A 22,500-nucleotide genomic window follows, 5' to 3' on the forward strand; every position below is an offset into this window, starting at 1 on the left:
TCACTGATGACCACTTTCTGTCCATGGTAAGTTACTACAGGTCAGAGCAACCCCAGGATGCAATCAGCCTCCCCTGATAAATCATTTTTGCAATATAGCTGCAGTATTACAGGTGCCTTCCTCATTTTCCTATGCTACAAGGATCAGACTGTGCTTTTGGCAACACAGAAGACAGCAAACAATAGGCAGCACTTTGAAACTGCATACTTTCTTTGTCCAGCTGAGGGAGATGAGCCAAGCTATTCCTCTGTCACTTAATTAGACCCTACTAAATGAGTGTAGTCACAAGAGAACACCAATTCTCAAACGGCCCTTGCATCAGCTGGTGAACTTCACCTCTGCTTGTCTTTGCCACTCATCTGCAGCTCTCAAGATCTTCACTATGTAAAGGGTCTACTGTACATTGGACAAATGTCTGCGCTCTTCTCCAAAAGCATTTCTGAGAAAGTCAAAATCTCATGAAAACCTCTTGCCAGAACTTTCTGTGAAAGGCCATAAGAACTAGTAAATCTGCTGGCATTAGGAAAGAACGCACTGAGTGTGACTCAATAAATTGGTTCTTTGTTTAAACACACTCTTCTCAATTATAAAAAAAATACTAGAGAGTACTCAGCACATGGAAAAAAAAAAGCCAAAAATAAATTTCTTACATGTAAAATTATATAATGATTGTGTTTACAGGTTCAGAAAACATGGGGTTAACAGGTATGTATTGCCATGTCATTTTTTCAGCAAGAGAGTTCTTGGCTTTCAAGCAATAAATCATAAAAACTTTCCTACTTCTAAACATTTTAAGATAAGGCGGTTGAGACTCAAATCAATTTAAGCTTCTATATAAAGTTTCCAGCCTTTCTAAGCAGCAACAAACATGCTGTCCTTGTCAAATCATTTCAGTGTGAACCAACCAAAAATTTATCAGTCTTATAAAGATCATCTGTGTCTTTTCCCATCATCCTTTGAAGACTACACAGAGATGATGTCCACACCATCTGAAATTTTATTTTGACAATAGGAGGGTAAGGGAAAACAAAGTCACAAGCATAACTGCTCTTTTGTAAGTTTGTTTATGACAAGTATACAGTATCATACTTAAACAGCAAAATATTCTTTCACATGCTCAAAAATTAAACGAATTTACATTTACATATTTAATTTATGTGCTATGTCTTAGCATCCTTATTAGTTTTTTGTTTGTTTGTTTTTTTTTTACCATGATACTTCATAAAAATACTGTTCTTCAAAATAAATTCTGAATAGTCTGTTACTGCTAAGACAGCAGATTGCTCAGGACTTGGGGCAGGTGGGTGGAGGGGAGCCAGCAGTAATGGACACAAGAGACTTCTCGGAGAAGGAGCAGACTTCAGCTGAGATGAACAGGAGGGCTCTAGCAGCACACAAGGGTCTGGCCATCTGAGCAACAACTGCCATGGAGCCTGTTCCCTTACAGAGTGGTTTGCTGTTACCTGAGTCTTCTACCAACAGCAGTTTGGAGGAAGGGGAGAGGAGGAGAGGGAAGGGGAAGGGAATGACAACGAGCTATGATGCAGTGGGGAGGAAGTGGTTCAGGTGTACTCTTGCCTTTGTATTAACTCAATTCCTGCTCAACCTCAGCATATTCAGGCTCATTTTAAAACCCTGCAATCTACAGTTTATAATTTTATTGTACTCATGTAATGACAAAAATATAACTGTACACAAGGATTAATATAAAACTAGACTCCTAAAAATTGTACAATTTGCATAGTGGTAAAAGTCCTGCCACCTCATCAGTACTTAAGGAAAAAGAAGGAGGTTGTGCAGGGACAAAAGGCAGTTCTGCCTCTTAGGCCAACTGTGTTAATTCATATTAATGTCGAGGGTACTCCATACCAAGAGGATTGGGCCCATCCTGCATCTGTGTTCAATTAACATTTTAATGCAAAGCTGAGGAGATACAGACAGGTAACAGGTGTGGATCACTCTAATTAAATAGCTCTTCTCATTTTTTTATTTATTTATTTCCTGCTACACAAAATGCCATAGCACATATTTTTCTGAAGCTATCATTTGGCGGGGGGGGGAGGACCAGAAGAGAAATTGCCAGCAAACATACCAACTCTTACAAGTAAGCAAAAGCCTAGCAAAATTGTTCCTAATGACATTTAATTTAATCAAGTCGTTTACGAAGTCCAGGAATTTGACAGTTGTGTAGTTCCAGAGTATTACACATCTATTCCCTATAACATACCACAGTACAGAAAAGAAAAATGAATTCCACTAAGTAAAAGTACCACTATCATTCGAATAGCCATGAAGTGATGCTAAAAGGGGTATGCTACTGGTTTTTATTCATTGGAAATATCATAATGTGGGCCAAACAGATTATTTTTTTTCTAAATCAGCTAATGAATCTAAAGTTTTGACTGATGGCAAGAAGCATAATGTATGCAAGAAACATACATTATTTTCAGCTGTGATGATCCAAGAAACCATATGACACTGATCCCAGCATTCATGAACAAGAGTTTTCACAATGTTTGACTATAAAACATAGCAATTCTGTATTAATGAACAGTTTATTCAGATAGGAATTGTAATTTTGTGGTTTTATTTTTTTATATATTTGTGATAATCCGTATGTCATAAGTTATCAGTAAAATTACAATAAGACTATATTTTGGGCAATTTTCCAACGGAATCAAGACTAGACAGAATAGATATAATATAATCAAGTACTTTTTGTTGTTGTTTAAGGACAATCTTGTTACTTTCATTAGTCTTTATGTGACAACTATCAGATAAACTATAGAGTTATCACATAGGTAAGTACAACAGCTTCTTCCTTTAAGTACCTACTTCAGAATGTTACTTTTAAGTCAAGAAATCTTTAGGTCCAAATACTTAGTTTGTATATTTAACAAGTCTCCTCACTGTCTCAACTCTCCTACACTTAATTCAATTACATAACATATGAGAAAATTAAAAAAAAAAAAAAAAAAAAAAAAAAACTTTGCTGCTACCAGTCTGGCCTCTTGTATCGCCTTTTGCTCTGTAAACAGCTGTTTTACTGCAAGTGCTGTCTTCCCCAAACTGCAAGCATACTTATTCATTCAGTGTAGTCAGAGCCAATTACTATATGCAATTACACTGGTCTGTTTCCTTAGAGAAAAAATATGTTTCTTCCTCACCCCTAACAAGAGAAGAACGAGAAAAACTTTTAACAGGAAGCATTGGTATAAATTACCTAATGTTATTGTGTAGTCTCCAGACTTGGCAGTCATTATGAACAAATTAGATGACCTTCTGTGTTCGAGCACCATGATCAACATCTTCAGATGACTCTAGCTCTATTTCTGATGACTCTTTGGCTCTGCTTTAATGTAGAAGGGACTAGGTGTGCCAACAGTATCACACAACAGGCACACAAACCCACACACTAGCCAGCACAAATAATGAACTTGGTCTCATCAGCACCGTCATATAACCAGTAGGTGAATCAGAGTTTGGCAAAACAATGAGAAAATACAGTCCAGAATCAATACTGAGAATTCCTCAGTAAGAACACTGGGGTGTTGGGCTACTTAAGGGATTAGGTAGATTTTCCAACAAGATTTAGTACTGAACACCAGTTCCTTTGTGAATCTGGAAAGTCTCTAAGAAATAGCCAAGAGAGAAATATTGTACAGATAAAATGTTCCAGAGGTTTTCTGTCTACAAACAATTTCTGTCCCTTAGGCAGTTATATCAAACTACACAGACTTCAGCTGAAATAGTACGAAATAGTACACTCCTCTAACATGGATCCAATTATTGGTGTATTTTCTAGGCTTGAAGAGAACTTACTTTTTGTACCTTTTAAAATGTCATCCCTGCTATGAATTTGTCATGCATCATTAAAATTACAATTTCATTATAACAATTTCTCTTCCCTTTAGTACCAGTAAGTTTCAAAATGTGAGTTTTTAAATTTGTAATATGAACAGGTTGGTAGGCAAAAAAAAGTTGAAAAATTGTTTTACAAAATGTACATAATATATAATTACTAATTTACTGTTTAACTGAGCTAATGGGGAGCTCTCCCCAAAACCAGAGTTCTTCACAGAAACACATATTTTTTGAAACCTTCCATCTGGGAGATATCTGATATTAAAGAAGGAATTGCTGGTAAAAAGGGGAGACAAAGTATTGGTCAATTGTTGGTTAAAAAGAAATAACTATTCTCTATAAACCAATAACTAGAACAACAACAAACAACAACAAAAGGAAATTAAAATTTTAGTGCCTCACATCCTACAGGAATATACTAATCTATGGTCCACCAGCTCTCTACCCTTTCTTTTAGTACAGAGTAAAGTCACCTCAAAGTTTTTGGCAAAACAATTCTTTTCACCCCTGTCAAGCTTGCCTTATAACATGGATAGGAAATGTATTACCCAGAATAGAAATAGAAAAGATTGAAAGGTCTCATTCATTTTCCCACAAAATTGTATCTGATTTCAATTGGACAGGGAGAGCAGATGACTGGATGGGACTGAGAGAACAAGTAAATCCCTCTAATGCAGTTACACTATATAAAAATTATCCTAGGTTTGTTATTTGCAGGTTCTTTAGGGTGTTGTCACATGGGAACTTACCAAATCTATTCTGCTCCCCCCTTTTTTTGGAAAAAAAAAAAAAAAGTTATACATGCTTTCAAAGAGTTACTCCTATATTCTAACAAACAGAATCAGGGTTCTTAAAACTAGTTGTTTTTCTACTCCATAAAAATTAAGCCAGTCAGATTATTATTTTTTAAATTTAAATACATTTAAATACAGTTAAATAGCAAACTGACTGGGTAACAGTTTGATCCACGATAATTCTAAATCCATATTAATGCAAATGGAATAAATCAGATGTACAGAGAAATTAGCAAAGTACAGACAAACACTAATTCTCAATTTCATTAGCTGCAAGCTTAGCAAAATATTTTCTGCCAATATTTTGCATCAGCAGCTCATAACTGTCTAGGACACTATATTAAGATTCCACATTAACTCAGATGATATTGTCTACTACACCTGGCCAAGAATAATTTTTCTGGATCTGAAAATTCTCGCTTTTTTCACCTCATAATTTTGTTTGCCAAGCATCTTTTTTGACATGAACTTTTAAAGAATTCATGAAACACTAGCACCAAAACTAACACTGAAACAAGGATGTGTAGAGAATGAGTAGAAATCTCAAAACTCAGTACAGCAAGATCTAGATTAAAGTTTTGGTACTAAAAGGTGACAGAAAACTATGGCATGTATGTCAGTCTTAAATACAGAAAACCTGGTAAGAGGAAAAAAACTAAACTTATATTTTTGGATTTTAGTAAAATTTAAATTTCTCTCAGAATCATTAAATGAATTTTCTTATGGAACATGTTATATAAGTTTGTGTGCATAAAACCAAAAAGAAAAATAAAACATTTTCCTGTTTAAAACATTTTAAAAAACATTTAAAAATCAAAACCAAGAAGTCCTGTGGCACTGTGCTTATCATAATAATTGATGAGCCTAAGTAATCTTCTTTTAGCACTGGAGCTGATGCGCAAAACAGACCACCTTTCACCACTGGAGACAGCAGCATGAAAGGCAAAAGTATCTTGATGTGAAAATTTCAGAATAAATTTCATCTAGATAAGTAATACTACCTATCAACACCAACAGGCTGATTCAGACTCTAAACCATAAGATGATCAGGATATTATAGAAGATATATGCCACCTTCAGAAAATGTATGTACCTAGAGAGCTGTGTTTCTCAAACTCTGAAAGGTAAAAAATCACTTTCCATATAAAATGGGTCAAACCATTCCGATTTTTTTAGCCCAGTATATTTCAGGCCTGGCCAGTTCATTGTGTATGCTACTTTATTTTAGAAACAACTGATTGACTCACTTTAGAAGACAATTCCTGCTAATAAGAGTTTTTAGATCTGGGATCTTATTTTAACCTACTGATTCTACGTTTAGAGCTACAGCAATGTTTAGTGATTTCTGCATTAAAACCCTTTTTAAATGAAATACATTGAAATCTTAATGTTATTGAAGAGAGCATACTGTGCACACTGAGCTTTTTTTAGAAGGAGAATATAACCTCCTCCTCTCACAAAAAAAAGGGTGAAGAAGCCTTCGCCCCTCTGCTCCAAAGCAAAATCCCATTTCATTTAACTTGGCTCTGAATTCTGCCTCAGTGTAATCTGTATTCATCATACTTCCCTGAACTCAAAGAAATTGTTCTTATACTAAGAACTATAATTTTAACTTTTGCAGCCTTTTGCTTGCCTTCTACCTAACTACCAGTGGTCTTTCATATAACTGTACTAGTTTTCTTTTTCTGTGATTTCTGCACTGCACTACTTGGCACTTTGACAACACGCTTATTGGAGAAGGAAACCACTGAATACATCAGTGGTTCATCCTTCAGCCACCCCAGACCTTGTTCAGATACCTTTCTCCAAAGCTGATAAGGCAATAAGTTGTCAGGGTAGATACAGAGACTCTTACATACTGTGGAACCAAACACACTGCAGTCTCATAACATCCACACTGTACTGATGAGTAAATAAGACCTTGAGCCAATGCTTCATTGACAGCTCAATTTACAAAAGACAATTCAAGACAGAAGTTACAGTACTATTAACTTAAAGATGACAATGAACCTTTCTAACAGTTAAGCCTTTTATCTTTCTGCTGTGCTCAGCACCTTTTAAATTGTAATCATAGGCATATGATTACAAATGTGGCAAACTAGTGAACTTATGTTTCCCAACACTGCTACCAGTGGACCATTGATGTGGCACCAACATTAGCCACATGCACCTCTCTAAGTTATTATTGTTGGCAGTCCTGATGACTTGCATACCATGAGGAGTCTTGGTGATCAAACCAGTACCCAAAAGGGATGCAAGAGTCTCTGATACATAATTCATAGAGCAGTGCATGAATCATCTCCCTGAAGATCAAAATAGCATAGTACTTTACTAAGCAAATTAAATCTAAACAAATAGCCTGGTTTGAATAACTAGTGGCTGTTAAGTCCACCATTACCCTAGATCATCTCTAATGGAGAAGCAGTTAATAAATCAATTGCTATTTGGACTGGGGAATTCTGACATGTTGCTTATGTGATATTTACAATAAGGATCCTAGATAAATTTGAAAAATCTCTGAAAGAAGGGTAGATGGACTGGAAAAGAAATGATAGGAAATACATCTTAATTTAACTTCATCTCCACCAAAAAAAAAAAAAAAAAAAAAAACACCTCTAAAACTAAAAAGCCTTTTACCAGTAAGAAGGAGAATGCATCTGAGAACTGATGTCAGAGAATATGCAGAAAAATTACTATATACTGTTGCAAAGCATAAATGTTCCGTGTATTGTACAGAAATAGTATAAATAGTAGCCCTTGTAAAGGGAATGATGTCTGTGCAATAAAAGCATTTTTTCCTAAAGTACATTTGTTTATATTACAAAGTGTCTCCCCTCCCAGTCTTCTGTATGCTGCTGCCCCTTCAGCACAGTCACAGTCTAGTAGAAGATTAATATTTCAGAACTTGTCATGGGCAGTTTCACTTGACTCTGTCACTGCCTATGTCTGACAAGCTATTTATCATGCTGCTAAGTGTCAGCATTAAATTATCCCTGCTGTTATGACAGCAACATTATTCATCAGGATTACAGCCCCAGTACAAGGCTGCTTACAGCTGTTACCTTCTTTTTCTGGGCTTTATCGATCTCTGTTCTTTCTATTAAAAAAAAATAAAAATAAAAAAGGTTTATGCACATGACCATTCATATCTTGCATGTTTGATGATCTTCATTTCTCTACCAACACTGAACAACGACAACAAAAAAGAAATCCCAGAAATGGGCTTCCACGGTTGCAAAATGTCACAAACAGAACAGAATCTCATTCCCTTCAATGAGAGGCACATTCTCTTTGAGGAGACGGAGGAAGACTGTAAACATTATTGATCATAATGCATAGGCACCCAAGGTTGAAGCATGTTGCTTGACAAATCGATCTGCATTTGTTTTAACCAAGTCACCCTTCCTTACCCACTTCAATGAAATGACAATGAAATCAAGAATTATTTATTGAGATGTGCAGTGTTATTCACAGGCAGCTCAACTCTGCCTTGTCTCCAGTCCGAACTCTGAACACTCCAATTACCTTCCGCAGGGCTTTAGGTTTGGAGTAGAATAATATAATGAATAAAGATAAGACCATGCTGAATTCTTTAGAAATTCTTTCACAACTTAAACTTGGCTTACTTTTCTGACATTCCCTCCCACTTAGGAAAGCTTAAAAAAAAACAAAAAAAAACCTATACTATATCTAGGTTAAGCCGTGGTTTTTATTTCTTTAGTAACCTTTTTATTTCATTAGTATATAGAGTTTAAGCTGTGTATTTTATTATATTTTATTTTTTAAGTCTTCTACGGTTTCAGAACAGTTGCTCTGCAATGACTTGTTTGGCCATTCACTCCCATTTTACCTGTGGTTATTTTCCTTATCACCACCTCTGGGCTTTGAGAATAGATAACAACATTGTTAAAAATATGCTGGGGGAAAAAAAAATGAAATAATAATAAAAAAAAAAGTAAAGCCCTCCTCATAAGTCCATGTATGATTTTTTTTTTGAACCATAAGAAAACCTGAGGTTTTCAAAACAGAGAAGTCAATTCAGACAGTAAATTATGTGACAGGTTCTGGCAGAAGGCACCAGGCACGTATAATGCACTGTATCATGTGTACTGAACTATAATAAGGAAGATAAATTTGAATAAGTTTAACAATGCATCCTGACATCTCCATACACTTTTTATCCAGTAATTTAGACTTTGAGATTTCAAATCATGCCATTAGCCAGACCTCTCATTGACTGCTGTTTCAAATCTTTAATACATAAAAAGATAAAAAGCATTTCTGAAAATCAAGTTCTTAAAATTCATTCTAAAATGCAAAAGAAAATGAAATAGAAGAAGAAAATAAAATAGAAGAAGAAAACAGTAAGTTTGCAGATGACGCCAAGTTTGATGAGACGGTTGATCTGCTTGAGGGTCGGAAGGCTCTGCAGAATGATCTGGATAGGCTGGATCAATGGGTTGAGACCAACTGTATGAAGTACAACAAAGCTAAGTGCTGGGTACTGCATTTGGGTCACAACAACCCCACACAACACTACCGGCTGGAAAGCTGCCCATCGGAAAGGGATCTGAGGGTATTGGTCAATAGACAGCTGAACATGAGCTGGCAGTGTGCTCAGGTGGCCAAGAAGGCCAACGGCATCCTGGCTTGTATCAGAAATAGCGTGGTCAGCAGGACTAGGAAAGAGATTGTCCCCCTGTACTCAGCTCTGGTGAGGCCACACCTTGAGTACTGTGTTCAGTTTTGGGCCCCTCACTACAAGAAGGACATCAAGGTGCTCTGGAATATGTCCAAAGAAGGGCAACAAAGCTGGTGAAGGGTCTAGAGAACAAGTCTTATGGGGAGCAGCTGAGGGATCTGTTTTCTTCCAAGCTAAATAAGCTTGGGAAGGAAAAAAAAAGTCTCAGGTGAGACCTTGTTGTTACCTCAAGTAGCATGGTGGGGTTCAGTCTCTTCTCCCAAGCAACAAGTGATAGGACAAGAGGAAGCTAACTGTGTGATTGAGGAAGACTTTTAGCTTTTATTAAGGAGTTATTTTTCATTTGCTTATCTGCAAGGAGTACATCTAAAAGGTAAATTCTAATAATCTAAAGCCTTTCTACACTTACAGTTTACTTCAAAGGCCCACAGCTTTAGAGGCATAGCACTGTTTTTAAGTGGATGGGGTAATACACACCTGATCTTATGCTAGAAAATTGCTACCCCAGTAATGGGATGCAGCAGTGTTGAACCGTTTGCATAGGAAACCAGAGCTGTGGTCATATGAGGCTGAGAGGTGCCAAACACGTGGTATTGGTTCTGCAGCCCAGCAGTCACCTACAGCTTTGTCATCTCTTCCTAACCAGGTACAGATGAAAGCACAGAGCTCAGCCCATTGACACCCTTCTCTTTCACTCATTGGCTTGCTGCCCCAGGGTTTGCACATATTCAGACATAAGGCTTATTTATATTGTATGTTTGTATCATTCCACAAAGGAAGAGCATAGAGTAACAGGAAGATATACAGTAAGGTTTTCAATATAAGCATTTTTTCAGAACTTTTGAGTCTAGATTCATGCAGTTCTCCACTGAATTTCCTTGAAATAACACAAAACTATGGATTTCCTTTAAACAAAGCTACAGAGATTACAAGTATGGTAACCTGTATGTCTCATCCACATATAACACATTTATATTTTCCTTTTGACAAAAATAGTTAAAACTTGATGGGCATTACCACAAAGTCACAGGACCAGATTACAAGGATTTTGAACTCGAGAGAAAGTTTGCAGTTAAAAACAAGGATGCTGTTTGAATTGGTTTCAAAATCCCAAATCTGCTAACAGCATTCACCCAAATAATACTTCTCATATTCCTCAGCAACTCTAAGACCAAATCTATACTATTAACAAGGAGGAATTTAGCATTCCAGTAATATTTCAAGTTGCCAATCTCTAGATGATTATATAGAGATGTAAAGAAAATTGCAATGGTGTGGATAGGATCAACAAGAACAAATGTTACTGTTTGAATTGCTGGCACTTTGCCAGGTGTGAGTAAAATTTTGAAAGAAAAATATCAGTGAAAATGGCAGAACATTGAGTATTTACAACTAAAAGTCCTGGAAACATTATAATTTGAATTTAATTCTAAGAGTAACCTGTACATATAGATTCATTTATTTAATAAAACAAGGCCACAGCAGAAGTATTTTGCCAACAGCTTGTTCCTTTCAATGGATCTGTTTACTTTAGATTCACTGGTGATTACATTCAGCTGTATTATCTGTTTGAGAGCTTCGAATGCCACAGTAAGTGTCAATCTTTATATTACTGAAGGACAATTAGGCAAACCATGTAATTGTATTGTCACTTATTAATTTCAAGCTCCGATGTCATAAATTATATGCCTTAATTAATACCACATGTCAATCACAATCTGCATCTTTGAAAGGATAAAGAGGTTAACAAGAATACGTAATTAAAAGAAAACAGTGAATAACGGCACGGCTGAACAGTTTATAAAATTAGACAAGAAAACTGGTGCTGTGTCAGCATGTAGGAGCGAAGAAAAAAATAAGGGAGTTGATAAAACACACACAAGAAATAAGAAGTCAAAAAATTAAGGAAAGTTTTAAGTCTTAAGGTTTTATTCCATTTCCAAACCAAATGCCTGGCAGAAAATTATTTGAAGAGAATTGTGGAATAAGTCACTAGCTTCTTCTGTACTGTGTTATAACATACTGGATCAAGAAAGAAGTGTGTGTATTTGCACATACTTATAAATGGCTCAGTTCAGTGGAATCTCCTCACACTGCAGTAGCTTTGCAATCACAAAGAAGTGGAAATAAGCCTTAACACACAGGCATACCAGAGTAGGCAAAACATGCCAGTTAAACTGTTTTTTTTTTGGTGTAAGCAAAGAAATGAGGGCATAGCTGGAGGCAAACGTTCCTCGAGTGCTCCCTGCTCTAAGTGCTGTACTAGAAGGTCATCTGCCACTTGGAAGGAACTGCAGTAGCCCTCCAGCCCCACTTACTGAAAGTAAGGACCAAAGCAAATCCAAGTGACAATTAGGAAAATTGCTTCAAAAGGAAAGCATACAAAGACATGCATATGACATCAGGCAGATGGAGGGAGTATGTGGGCAAACAATGTATTAAGTTAATCTTACTCATCTATAATACAAGTCTCTAGCATTGCTGTGATGAAGAATAAAGACATAGAGGAATATCAAATGACAAGGAGCAGATGAGCATACAGCATCAGTCATTTCAGTCATTTTTAAGTGCTGCGTAATATTATCTCAGTCTGTCTACACAATGTGTGGGGTATTTCCTAGTGTGGAAAAGAATATAAGGCTAAAGGTTTTGTTTTTAAGCTATTAATATGTTAAAACTGTGCCTATACTATCTGTAAAGAATTCAAGATTCTGTAATGAGTGGAAGTGAGATGGACTGGGAGCTTATTCAAACAGAGCATTTCTATTTTCTCCACCACTTACACTATTCTCTTAAAGATTAAATAAAAAAAAAAAAAAAAAAAGACAAATGATCATGGGCTAATGCTCAAGATCTCCTAGGTGTGCCTTACACAAACACTCCTCTCCCACTGGTAAATCAGTATTTTACCCCTCGGCTGAGTACACTTCAAGAAACAGGGAGACAGGAGTTCATCCATCTGATTTCCTTTCCGAAGCACCCGCAGGCAGGTTTGTAAAACCCTGAAGTCTCCTCTCACATCCCTGCTGATGCTGTACCCAAAAGAAAACAGAGGAAACAACATAACTGGTGGTATTTGGGTGCTTCACCTAGGTCATGGTGCCTGGACATCTGACAACAACCACAGATCAAGGACATTTGTTTTGTGTTTATTTTCCCAGCAAGCTGCAGCATACTATTCTACTCCCAGCCTCAGAAGAGAATTTTCTCTCTCCCTGAGCCATCTAAGGGACTGATGATGTGGCAAGGCACCATGAAGGGCTGCAGCCACAATACAGGACAGATGCTCTCACCTAGCTGAGGAGAAGAGCTGGAGGAGGCCCTTCATTTTGGCACATAGTAAAATAAGATTCATTATAAGAACTTCTTTACTTTTAGGGTCTGAAAAACTCAGCAGGGGTAATTTAAGACAGCAGGGCTGCAGCAAAACTAGCAGAAATCAGCTCCATGGGATGGGGACATCAAACCTTAATAGAGTGCAGACTTATGTTCCCACACTGGACCTACGGCCTCCAGGCACACCGTGGGTGCAGCCCTCCGTCACCATCTTCCTTCCTTTTCTAGCTCGAGATCAGGCCAGGCAACTGTGGGAGCCTAGGCAGGCAGCGTTATCTTCCTACCACCTCTGTGCTTTGCGGCCTTACAAAATGAACACAACAGACTTCCATTCCCACCTTACCCCTTCATTTTTCTGTTCCTCTTGGATGTTCTGTGCCTCTTAGATCTTCTGTTCCTCATTTAGATGGCTTGCAAAGAAGCTTGCAATCTCTAATGACATATTTGGGTAGCAAGATTAATTTTACTCCAACATGGAACTACAAAAAGCTACCAACAAAGCTGTTAAAAACATACTGCAGTTTTAATTGCATCCCACAAGTCACTGAGCTAGGACAGCCCTGAAGGTGTGTCCTGGAAGTGTGACCACCCAGTGCCTCAGGCAGTGACAGGAGTGGAAGAAGCTCATTAGTACCTCATAATTTCTGACATCATTTTTTTCTTTTCCTAATCAGTCCTACTGCACACATAAGATCTCGTACTATTAATACAATCATTTGTTCTTTTTTTTTTTTTTTTGTGCACATAAAAGAAAGCATTAGCCCAATTGTGTGCACAGCCTCATGTTTTATCTCCTAAGTTTTATCCCTGTTTCTCCTGTCTTTCTTTCTCTCTACCTTAAATATTCACTTTCCAGTATATAAAATCACACTGGATCTGAGGCTTAAGACTTGTTCATATAAATACATCAATATGTCTACAACCACTTATATTTGAGACTATAAATATTTTCATTTCACAATCAGCAAAATAACATATACTACTAAAAGTAATAACTCTGTGGCTTTCATGCCCTGAATTTTCTCATTTTATATCTTTTTAAAAGAAACTCCTACATTAGAAGTAAGAATCCTACCACTGCAACATGTATATCTGAGGTATTATTTTAATCTATTGATGTATTCTTTGTTGTACAGTGCTCACAATGATGCCATAAAGTATTTTAATCACTTCCAGAGTGATCTTCACTGAAGATATTTTTCCCTCTTCTGCAGTTGCTTTGCATCAAAAGATTGAGGCGTTAACATAACAATAACTAAATTACAGTTCAAGAAACAAATTTCTTGGTAAACTCAATCCTGAAGGGTACTGGAAACATTCTCTGAAGTGCTGAGTACTTCCAACTCTTATCAAAGTCAATGAGAACTGCAGGTGCTCTGCAGCTTGCAGAATTGATCTCCCATATCATCAGTTACCAACTGTTATCTAATACATATTGTATTGTATGAAAAAAAAGAGCTATTTTCTATGTTCATTGTGGTGAGAATCATTAAGGAGATTTACTTGTCAGACTTCACACATCATTAAATCACTTCTGTATAAAAAAAAAAAAAAAAAAGATACATTAAATTATCCCACCAAAAAGTGTTGTATCTGCTTTCTGCATTGGCTATCAAAGTAATGTTCACATGCTTTTCAAGTATCATTGTAACACAATTTTGCATTAGGAAACAATGAAAACTGCAACATTACTTCACCAAAACTCCAGCCCCCTCCTAAAAGATGCTGAACTCCAGTTCTGCTCAAGTAATTGAAAGCAGTATTCAGCAACCCAGGGATTACATACCTAATCTGCTGTGCCTGGATAGAAACAGATGTTTGCATGTCTTATCCTTTTGTTCCTAATCAGATGATCCATTTTCTCACATTAGATACATGTGTAACTGAGCAGGCCTGAGTAACCTATAGCTTTCCCATTCTGTTCACAGGCAGGGAGATGCATACAAGAAATGCACAGTATGAGAGCCAAGGACAGTTGGAGGCTGAACATTAAGGTGCAGCAGTCTGGCCTCCGGGCATAGCAGTAGACCATAGGTTCACTCCTGTGCCTTGCCCTGGCCCACATCCAGCACATTGGTGATTGCAAAATGCCCGCCAGAGCAGGCAGCATCAAGCAGGCAGGGGATGCTTCACCTGAGACTCCCACCATAGAGCCTCCAGGCCCTAAAAAGCCAACTTGGAAGCTCCTCAGACCCCTTTTTCAGGGCAATGCATTCCTTGCCCCCCAACACTTTACCAACGCAGCTCAGCACAACTACCACCACAGGTCACTTCATGTGATTTAGGGATTTCCTGGCCAGGACCCTTCCCCCTGTCAGCTCTGCACTTTCTTCAATAACCACGCCCTACTTCAGAGCTAAACAGGGCAGCTGTCTATGACCCATAGTCCCTATAGATATAGCACAATCTTGCATGTTGCTCCTTTTTCAGGTGCTGGGAAAATGACCTGATATTGCATCATTTCAATGGTAAAGAATGCAATCCCAAAAGATCATAACGAGAAGACAATCAAAAACAGCCACCTGAACAGTTACTTTTTTACAATCTGATGATTTTTAATAAAAACCTATAATTCTGAAGGTCCAGCTCAATTATATGATACGCAGTGCAAGTTTTCATCTATGCTTAGCACCACAGCATCTGAGGGCCTTCTGGCACAGCATTAAGCAACCTAACTAACATCTGTCATGTTTTTGTTGTGTTTTTTTTTTTTCTTCATCTCATGCTCTCTGTCCTTTGTCTGCCTCCATCCTTCCACAGCAGATGTGTAAAGCATGGAGTGTTTCACTCCTGATATATTTAAAGGTTAGTGCTATATAAGTCTGTATAAGCAGGGAATGAGACTAGAAAACAATACCATCATTTTTAATTCAGAGGGAGAAAATATACAGATATACCTTTACATACTTTACATAGGCACATTAAATACATGCAAATTATCTTCACAAAACTCTAGTGGGGAAGGGCCTTAACTAATAAATGGACAGATTTGGAGGAAAATGGTGACTTCTTCCATTGAGGAAAAAAATTGATTAGCAACACTTCATTGTGCTTTTGGGTAAAGGGACTACTAGAATTAACCTACGTACATCAGAGGATGCACTATCCTTCCTGAGTGCTATGTAACAGTAGCAAATCTGCTAAAGCATTCTCACAGTACATCATCATGTTAATACTACCTGTAAATGTTAGGGTGATACCTCTGCTGTAATTCTTACAATTATTCTCTGTGGTTTCAGAACTCCCCCAACTCAGCCCTCAACTCAAGCAAAACTTCCTCTGAAGTTAGTAAGAATACAAGGATTTGGGGGGGTGGGGAGGAAGGCTTGGAAATTTCAGAATCTGGGAAGTTAATTTATTTGGCACTAATATATTTTTATTTTCTTCCTACTTCTTTTTCTGTTGTCTACTAATACTCCGTAAAACTGCAGCAGCCCACCCACTTTACAAATCCTGAACATCAGAAATAGCAGCCATTATCCACAGGCTACGTTTCTGTGATAGTTTTGCTACAGACTGCACACATCCTCCTTAAGAGATTTTCTTCTTCATACTTGATCTGTTGTCACCCTGTTGAAAATATCACTGACACTGCTGAGGCTAACAAGGTCAAGTGCTTTGAGATGGAAGCCTTTTGTACTGATGAACAGCTGAAGGGTGCGACATATGTTTTAGGGCCCTAGCAGCTGGCTCAGTGAGAGCCTCTTGGGTCTCTTTTAATGATAAATCCAGGCCCTGCTACTTCATCTCGGCATGGAAATAGCAGCATGTTAACATTCATCCAAACTCTTGTGTCTGTCATTAACTCAGCCCTTCTACTGTAGTTACATGGCAGAGCACAGCTGACATATCACCTGTCCTCCCACCTCACAGAACAGTAGGGCAGGTTATGCATCAGTGCAGCATTTAAATGCCACTTGACTGAAAACTGCTGATTACTCCACATGTTTTATGTCTTTTTTTTTTTTTTAATTTTCCTGAATGCCAGCTGACTGCAGTTGTTCTTCCCCTTGTTATTTTCTGTACTCTCTCTATATGTATATACATGTATATGTATAAAGCTTGATAACTGGTTCTTACAAACTGTGTCAGTCATACATAAGACAGAAATAAAACAAGCATTTATGCAATTGTCTCTGCAGGAACAAATTACCTCTTGGCTGCACGAGGCCCCGAAGGTCACAACCTCCCATTGAGCCATGCTCTGAGGAATAAAACAGAATAACAAATTCAGCAATAAATGCTTTGGTGAAAAGTTTTGAAGACACTGGTCAGGAGGGAGGGAATTTTCCCCCATCTGCTCCTCCTCTAACAGTATTTGGTCCTCAACTTTATCCTTTAACAAGTACTTTGGGATCCTTGAGAGTGAAAGGTGCTATATAAATGAGAGATGTATTAATAAAACCCCCAACTGCAGTTCAGCTGCAAAAGGGAGCTTCTCCAGCTCGAGGCTGGAGTAATTCTGCTAGGCAACCACAGATGGTGTGACAGATGATCTCAGCATCCCATCCTTCTATTTTTTTTATTTTTTTTTTAGTTTAAATTAAAACAAATATATATATATATATAAAGCTATCTTGGCATGCTACAGATTTCAAGGGCCTTAAGTTCATCTTCAGAGCTAGCTTTGGTCCCTTTACTGCTATTCGTTGTCAGAAAGTTTTATACCTGAATCCAGCTGGGGAAAGAATGTGTATGCTAGACATTTGCTTCCACCTTGCTACAAATGGCAGGGGAGGGAGAGAGGTGAATGCCTGGGATAAATGAATCTCTCTTGCTGAGAATAGAGACAGACTCAGCATCAAAGAAAGAGTTCAAAACTTCAGGGTTTTTGGTTTTGTCCCAGCTAGTTGAATATCCAATCAGCCCATAATAAACTTTCTTCGAAGAGATGACTCCAAGCACTGTGAACATTGATGCCTATATTTGAGTTAAACAATAAACAGCTAGAAGATAAGGACAATTTGTGTAATACAGAGACAGGAAGAGAAGAAAAGAAAAAAAAAGTACAATACAAGATTACAAGTTCTTGATAGTTACTGTGCATCATCCTTAACTCTCTTTAATTTTTGAACTCTAGATCTTTTGTTGAGAAGATGCCTGAAATAGAAATCAAAATCTAATTGCTAAATGCAAAAGTAAATTTGTTTGCTTTTAAAAGCAAAACCTTCAAACATTCTTGGTATGTTGAATGTTCTTATTTTCCCCTCATTTAAATGAGCGAATAGAGATTGTGATGCCAATATAATCAGTGGAGTGACATAAAAACTTGACCTATTTAGCCTGAAGAGTTTGAAACTAAAATACAAAAATGTCTTTCAGGTGTATTGTTTATTTCTGATTTTAATATCATCAGAAGTTATCTCCAATTGTCTTTATTAGATTATTATCAGATTTTTATTGGCAAACTATTTTATGATGCATGCACGTTCAATTAACTCCATGGAGGAACTTGCACAGAATCTATTTTGTGCAGCATCAACTGATATCAAAATAATGATCTATACGAAGTCATTGAATAGCAATGCATTTCATTGCAAAATAGTCCCTTGAATTTATACAGTATGATGCCTTACATGGGATATTTACAGTTAGCATGTTGCTATATATGTTACTTTCAGTGTGTTACAAGATCACAGCCATAAGAATGTTTGTGAGTCCTGGTCATCAGAAGCTACGTCCAGAATCACTAGGAAGTTTCAGCACTAACCTAAAATATCCATACCTTTCCAGGTAGAAAAAAATGAGCTGGAGATGCAAGGCAAGCTACATTTCACAATGTTTCCATACTTCAAATATCAGATACTTGGAGTGCGGTAGACCTGAGGGCAGTGAGTAAGCTCATGCCAGCTCACAGCTAGGCAGTCCAGAGGGAAGGCAAAGACCATAGCACTTGATACTGCTGCAAGAAATCAGAAAAAAATGCAGGCAATTATCAAGTTGCATTTTTAAGTATGTCATCTCATTGCCAGCCCAGAACTTGGAAATAAATTGCTAAGACTATGTCAGTAAAGCACCAATGCTATTGTCCAAAAGTGATTAAGGGAGCTTTTCAATCAGTCTGCAAAACTGAGGACCCTTCACTCTCCTTCTAACATTGGCAGTCACAGTCTGAGCATGGCACTGGCTTCAAAGACTCCTTTAGAGTTAGCTCCTGTATACAAAACAACATTTACATTCGTATTTACACACAATGCAATCTTGAACATACTAGTGAAGGTATTTGTTGTCTTTATTATTAAAGACACTTTTTAAGGAGCAAGTTGACATGAATATTCAGGACTGACTTGCCAACAGAGGTGAGAATAGCCCACATGAAGAAATGAGGCTGGTTTATAATATCCTAGACAATCTTCTGTTTCTACCTAATACCAGAAACCTACATTATTCTCTGGAAGTCAGTCTATCAAAAATTTAGGCTTTAACCTTACATCTTCTTGAGGCACTTGATGTAAAAAAAAAGCATCCTATTCACTGGATCTCAAGTTTATTCTAAACTACACCATTTTGGTTAAGGCTGCAAGTGGCAAATGAAAAAGAATAATGGCAAATGAAAAAGCACATAACAGTTCATTTTGCTTTTTCATTGAGGGTAAAATGGACTAGGAGTCATTTGTTTTGACTCTAGCACTTACAAATGTCCCCACTGCTCTGTCAAAAGCATATTACAGTATCATGACAGAGCACATGGCCTTCACAAAATATCTTTAAAAAAAAAGAAAAAGTAAAAGACGGTATTTTTACAAGAAGGCAAGAAGGTAACCAGCGCTAACTTTTCAGTGGCATTCTCAAGATTTTGTTGGCCTAAAGTTTTGCTGAGAAACAGTAGTCACTGAAATCTGAAACACTGAAAGCTGTGATCTTGAAATCTCTTGAAAACTGGAGAAAGTTATCACTGACTAATCCATTTCAAAGTGCAGTCTCAGCACTGTGATGGCCTCACAGACATCATAGAATCACAGAATGATTTATGTTGGAAGGAATCTTAAAGACCACCTAAATTCAGCCCTCCCCCTCCCCCCATCTCCCCCACAGGCAGGGACTCCTCCCACTCAACCAGGTTGCTGAAAGCCCCACCAACCTGGCCTTAAACACTTCCAGGATTGGGACATACACAACCTCTCTGGGTAACTTGTTCTAGTGCCTCATAATAAACACCTTCATAATAAAGAACTTCTTCATAACTGATCTAAATTTTCTTTCTTTTAGTTTAAAACCTTTACCCCTTGTCCTATCACTCCACTCCTTGACAAAGAATCCCTCTTCTGCTTTCTTGTAAGCATCCTTTAGGTACTGGAAAGCCTCTATAAGGTCACCTTGGAACCTTCACTTCTCCAAGCTGAACAATCCCAAGTACCTTAGTTTGTCTTCATAGGAGAGATGCTCCAGCCCTTTCATTATCTTTGTGGCCCTCCTCTGGACTCATTCTAATACATCCATGTGCATCTTGTGCTGGGGGCCCCAGAGCTGAATGCAGAGCTCTAGGAGGATTGTCATGAGAATGGAGCAGAAGGGGAGAATCATCTCTCTCAACTTGCTGGCCACACTTCTTTTGATGCAGCCCAGGATGCAGTTGGCTTTCTGGACTGCAGGTGCACTTTTCTGGACTGCAGGTGCACCCCCAGGTCCTTCTCCTCAGATTTTCTCTCAATCCATTCTCCACCCAGTCTGTATTTGTGGTTGGGACTGCCCTGACCCAGGTGCAAGACCTGGTACTTGGCCTTGTTGAACTTCATGAAGTTCACACAAGCCCACCTCTCAGTCCTTTCCAGATTCCTCTGGATGGCATCTCTTCTCTCCAGTGTGTCAACCACACCACTCATCCTAGTGTCATCAAAAACCTTGCTGAGGGTGCACTCAATCCTAGTGTTCATGTCACTGACAAAGTCGTCAAACAGCACTGGTCCCAATGCTAAACCCTGGGGAACACCACTCGTCACTGATCTCCGCTTGGACATTAAGCCATTGACTGCAACTCTTTGAGTGCAACCATCCAGCAAATTCCTTACCCAATGAGTGGTCCATCTGTCAAATTCATGTCTCTCCAATTTAGAGACAAGGATATTATTTTGGACAGTGTCAAATGTTTTGTACAAGTCCAGGGAGATGATGTCAGTTGCTCTTCCCCTATCCACTCTGTTGTAGAAGGCCACCAGATTTCTCAGGTGCAATTTGCCCTTACTGAATCCATATTGGCTGTCACCAATCACCTTCTTATTTACCATGTGCCTTAGCATAGTTTCCAGGAGGATCTGCTCCATGATCCTGCCAGGCACAGAGGTGAGACTGACTGGCCAATAGTTCCCTGGGTCTTCCTTTATAAAAATGGGAGTTATGTTTCCCCTCTTCCAGCCAGTGGGAATTTCAGCAGACTGCCACAATTTATCAAATATGAGTGGACAGTGGACATCTTCCAGTTCCCTCAGGACCCATGGACGCATCTCATGAGGTCCTATGGCCTTGTGACCCTTTAGGTTCCTTAGATGGTATTGAACCTGATCTTGTCCTACAGAGAGCAGTTCTTCATTCTCTCAGTCCCTGCCTTACCTTCTGGGACTTGGGCTATGTGGCTAGAGCTCTTGCTCGTGAAGACTGAGGCAAAAAAGTCATTGAATACCTCAGCCTTCTGAATATCCTAGGTAACCAGGTCTACCATTTCCTTCTGGAGAGGGCCCGCAGTTTCCATAATCTTCCTTTTATCACCAATGTACCTGTAGAAGCCTTTCTTGTTGCCCTTGATGTGTCCCTGACCAAATTTAATTCTAATAGGGATTTAGCTTTCCCAGCATGATCCCTGGACAATTGCTCAGACAATTTCTCCGTATTCCCCCCCAGGCTACCTTCCCTTGCTTCTACCCTCTTTAGGTCTCCTTTTTCCGCCTGAATTTGGCCAGGAGCTCCTTGTTCACCCACGCAAGCCTCATGGTGTTTTTACCTGACTTTCTTCATTGGAATGCATATCTCCTGAGCTTGGAAGAGATGAGCCTTGAATATTAACCAGCTTTCTTGGGCTCCTCTTCCCTCCAGGGCTTTGTCCTGTGGTACTCTGCCACGCAGATCCCTGTGGAGGCCAAAGTCTACTCTCCTGAAGTCGAGGGTAGTGAGCTTGCTGTGCTCCCTCCTTGCTGCCCTCAGGATCCTAAACTGGACTATGTTGTGGTCACTGCAGCCAAGGCTTCCCTTGAGCTTCACATTTTCCACCAGGCCCTCCTTGTTGGTGAGAGTAAGGTCCAGCATAGTACCTCTCCTTATTGGTTCCTTATTGGAGAAGGAAGTTGTCATCCATGCATTTCAGGAACTTCCTGAATTGCCTATACCCTGCTGTGCTGTCCTTCCAACAGATACTAGGGTGGTTGAAGTCCCCCATGAGGACAGGGGCTTGTGACCAAGGGGCTATTTCTACCTTTCTATAGAGAGCTTCATCTGCTTGGTCTTCCTGATCAGGTGACCAGGAGCAGACTCCCACTGTAATGTCACCTGCCCCTGCCCTCCTTTTAATCCTGGCCCATAAATTTTCTGTCAGCTCCTCACCCGTCCCCAGGCAGAGCTCCATGCACTCCAGCTGCTCATTGACATAGAGGGCAACAACCTGCCACACACCACCTTCCCCTCTCCCCCCCCCCTTCCCACCTCTCCTTCCTAATGAGCTTTTATTTTTCCATTCCAACACTCCAGTCACAGGAGCCATCCCACCATGTCTCTGTAATGCCAATGAGGCATGCAGGTGTGTGTACATCTCTAACTCCTCCTGTTTATTACCCATACTACATGCATTAGCATAAAGACATTTAAATTAGGCCCTCA

At 38.7% G+C, this 22,500-nt stretch overlaps 2 long non-coding RNA genes across 2 annotated transcripts in view; one reads left to right on the forward strand and one right to left on the reverse strand.

Annotated features, from left to right (window-relative positions):
- Positions 1-21,960, reverse strand: part of LOC311431378 — an 85,442-nt gene extending 63,482 nt beyond the window's left edge. The window contains exons 1-3 of the long non-coding RNA XR_014689381.1: positions 21,632-21,960; positions 18,422-18,598; positions 16,850-16,900 (exon numbers count right to left, since the gene is read on the reverse strand). This is a non-coding gene — a long non-coding RNA (uncharacterized lncRNA). The remainder of the gene's footprint in view (positions 1-16,849; positions 16,901-18,421; positions 18,599-21,631) is intronic.
- Positions 1-22,500, forward strand: part of LOC311431379 — a 401,329-nt gene that overhangs the window by 227,513 nt on the left and 151,316 nt on the right. The gene's annotated exons all lie outside the window — the stretch shown is intronic.

The sequence above is a fragment of the Aythya ferina genome (genome assembly GCF_964211825.1).
Source record: "Aythya ferina genome assembly, chromosome: 2".
NCBI lineage: Eukaryota > Metazoa > Chordata > Aves > Anseriformes > Anatidae > Aythya > Aythya ferina.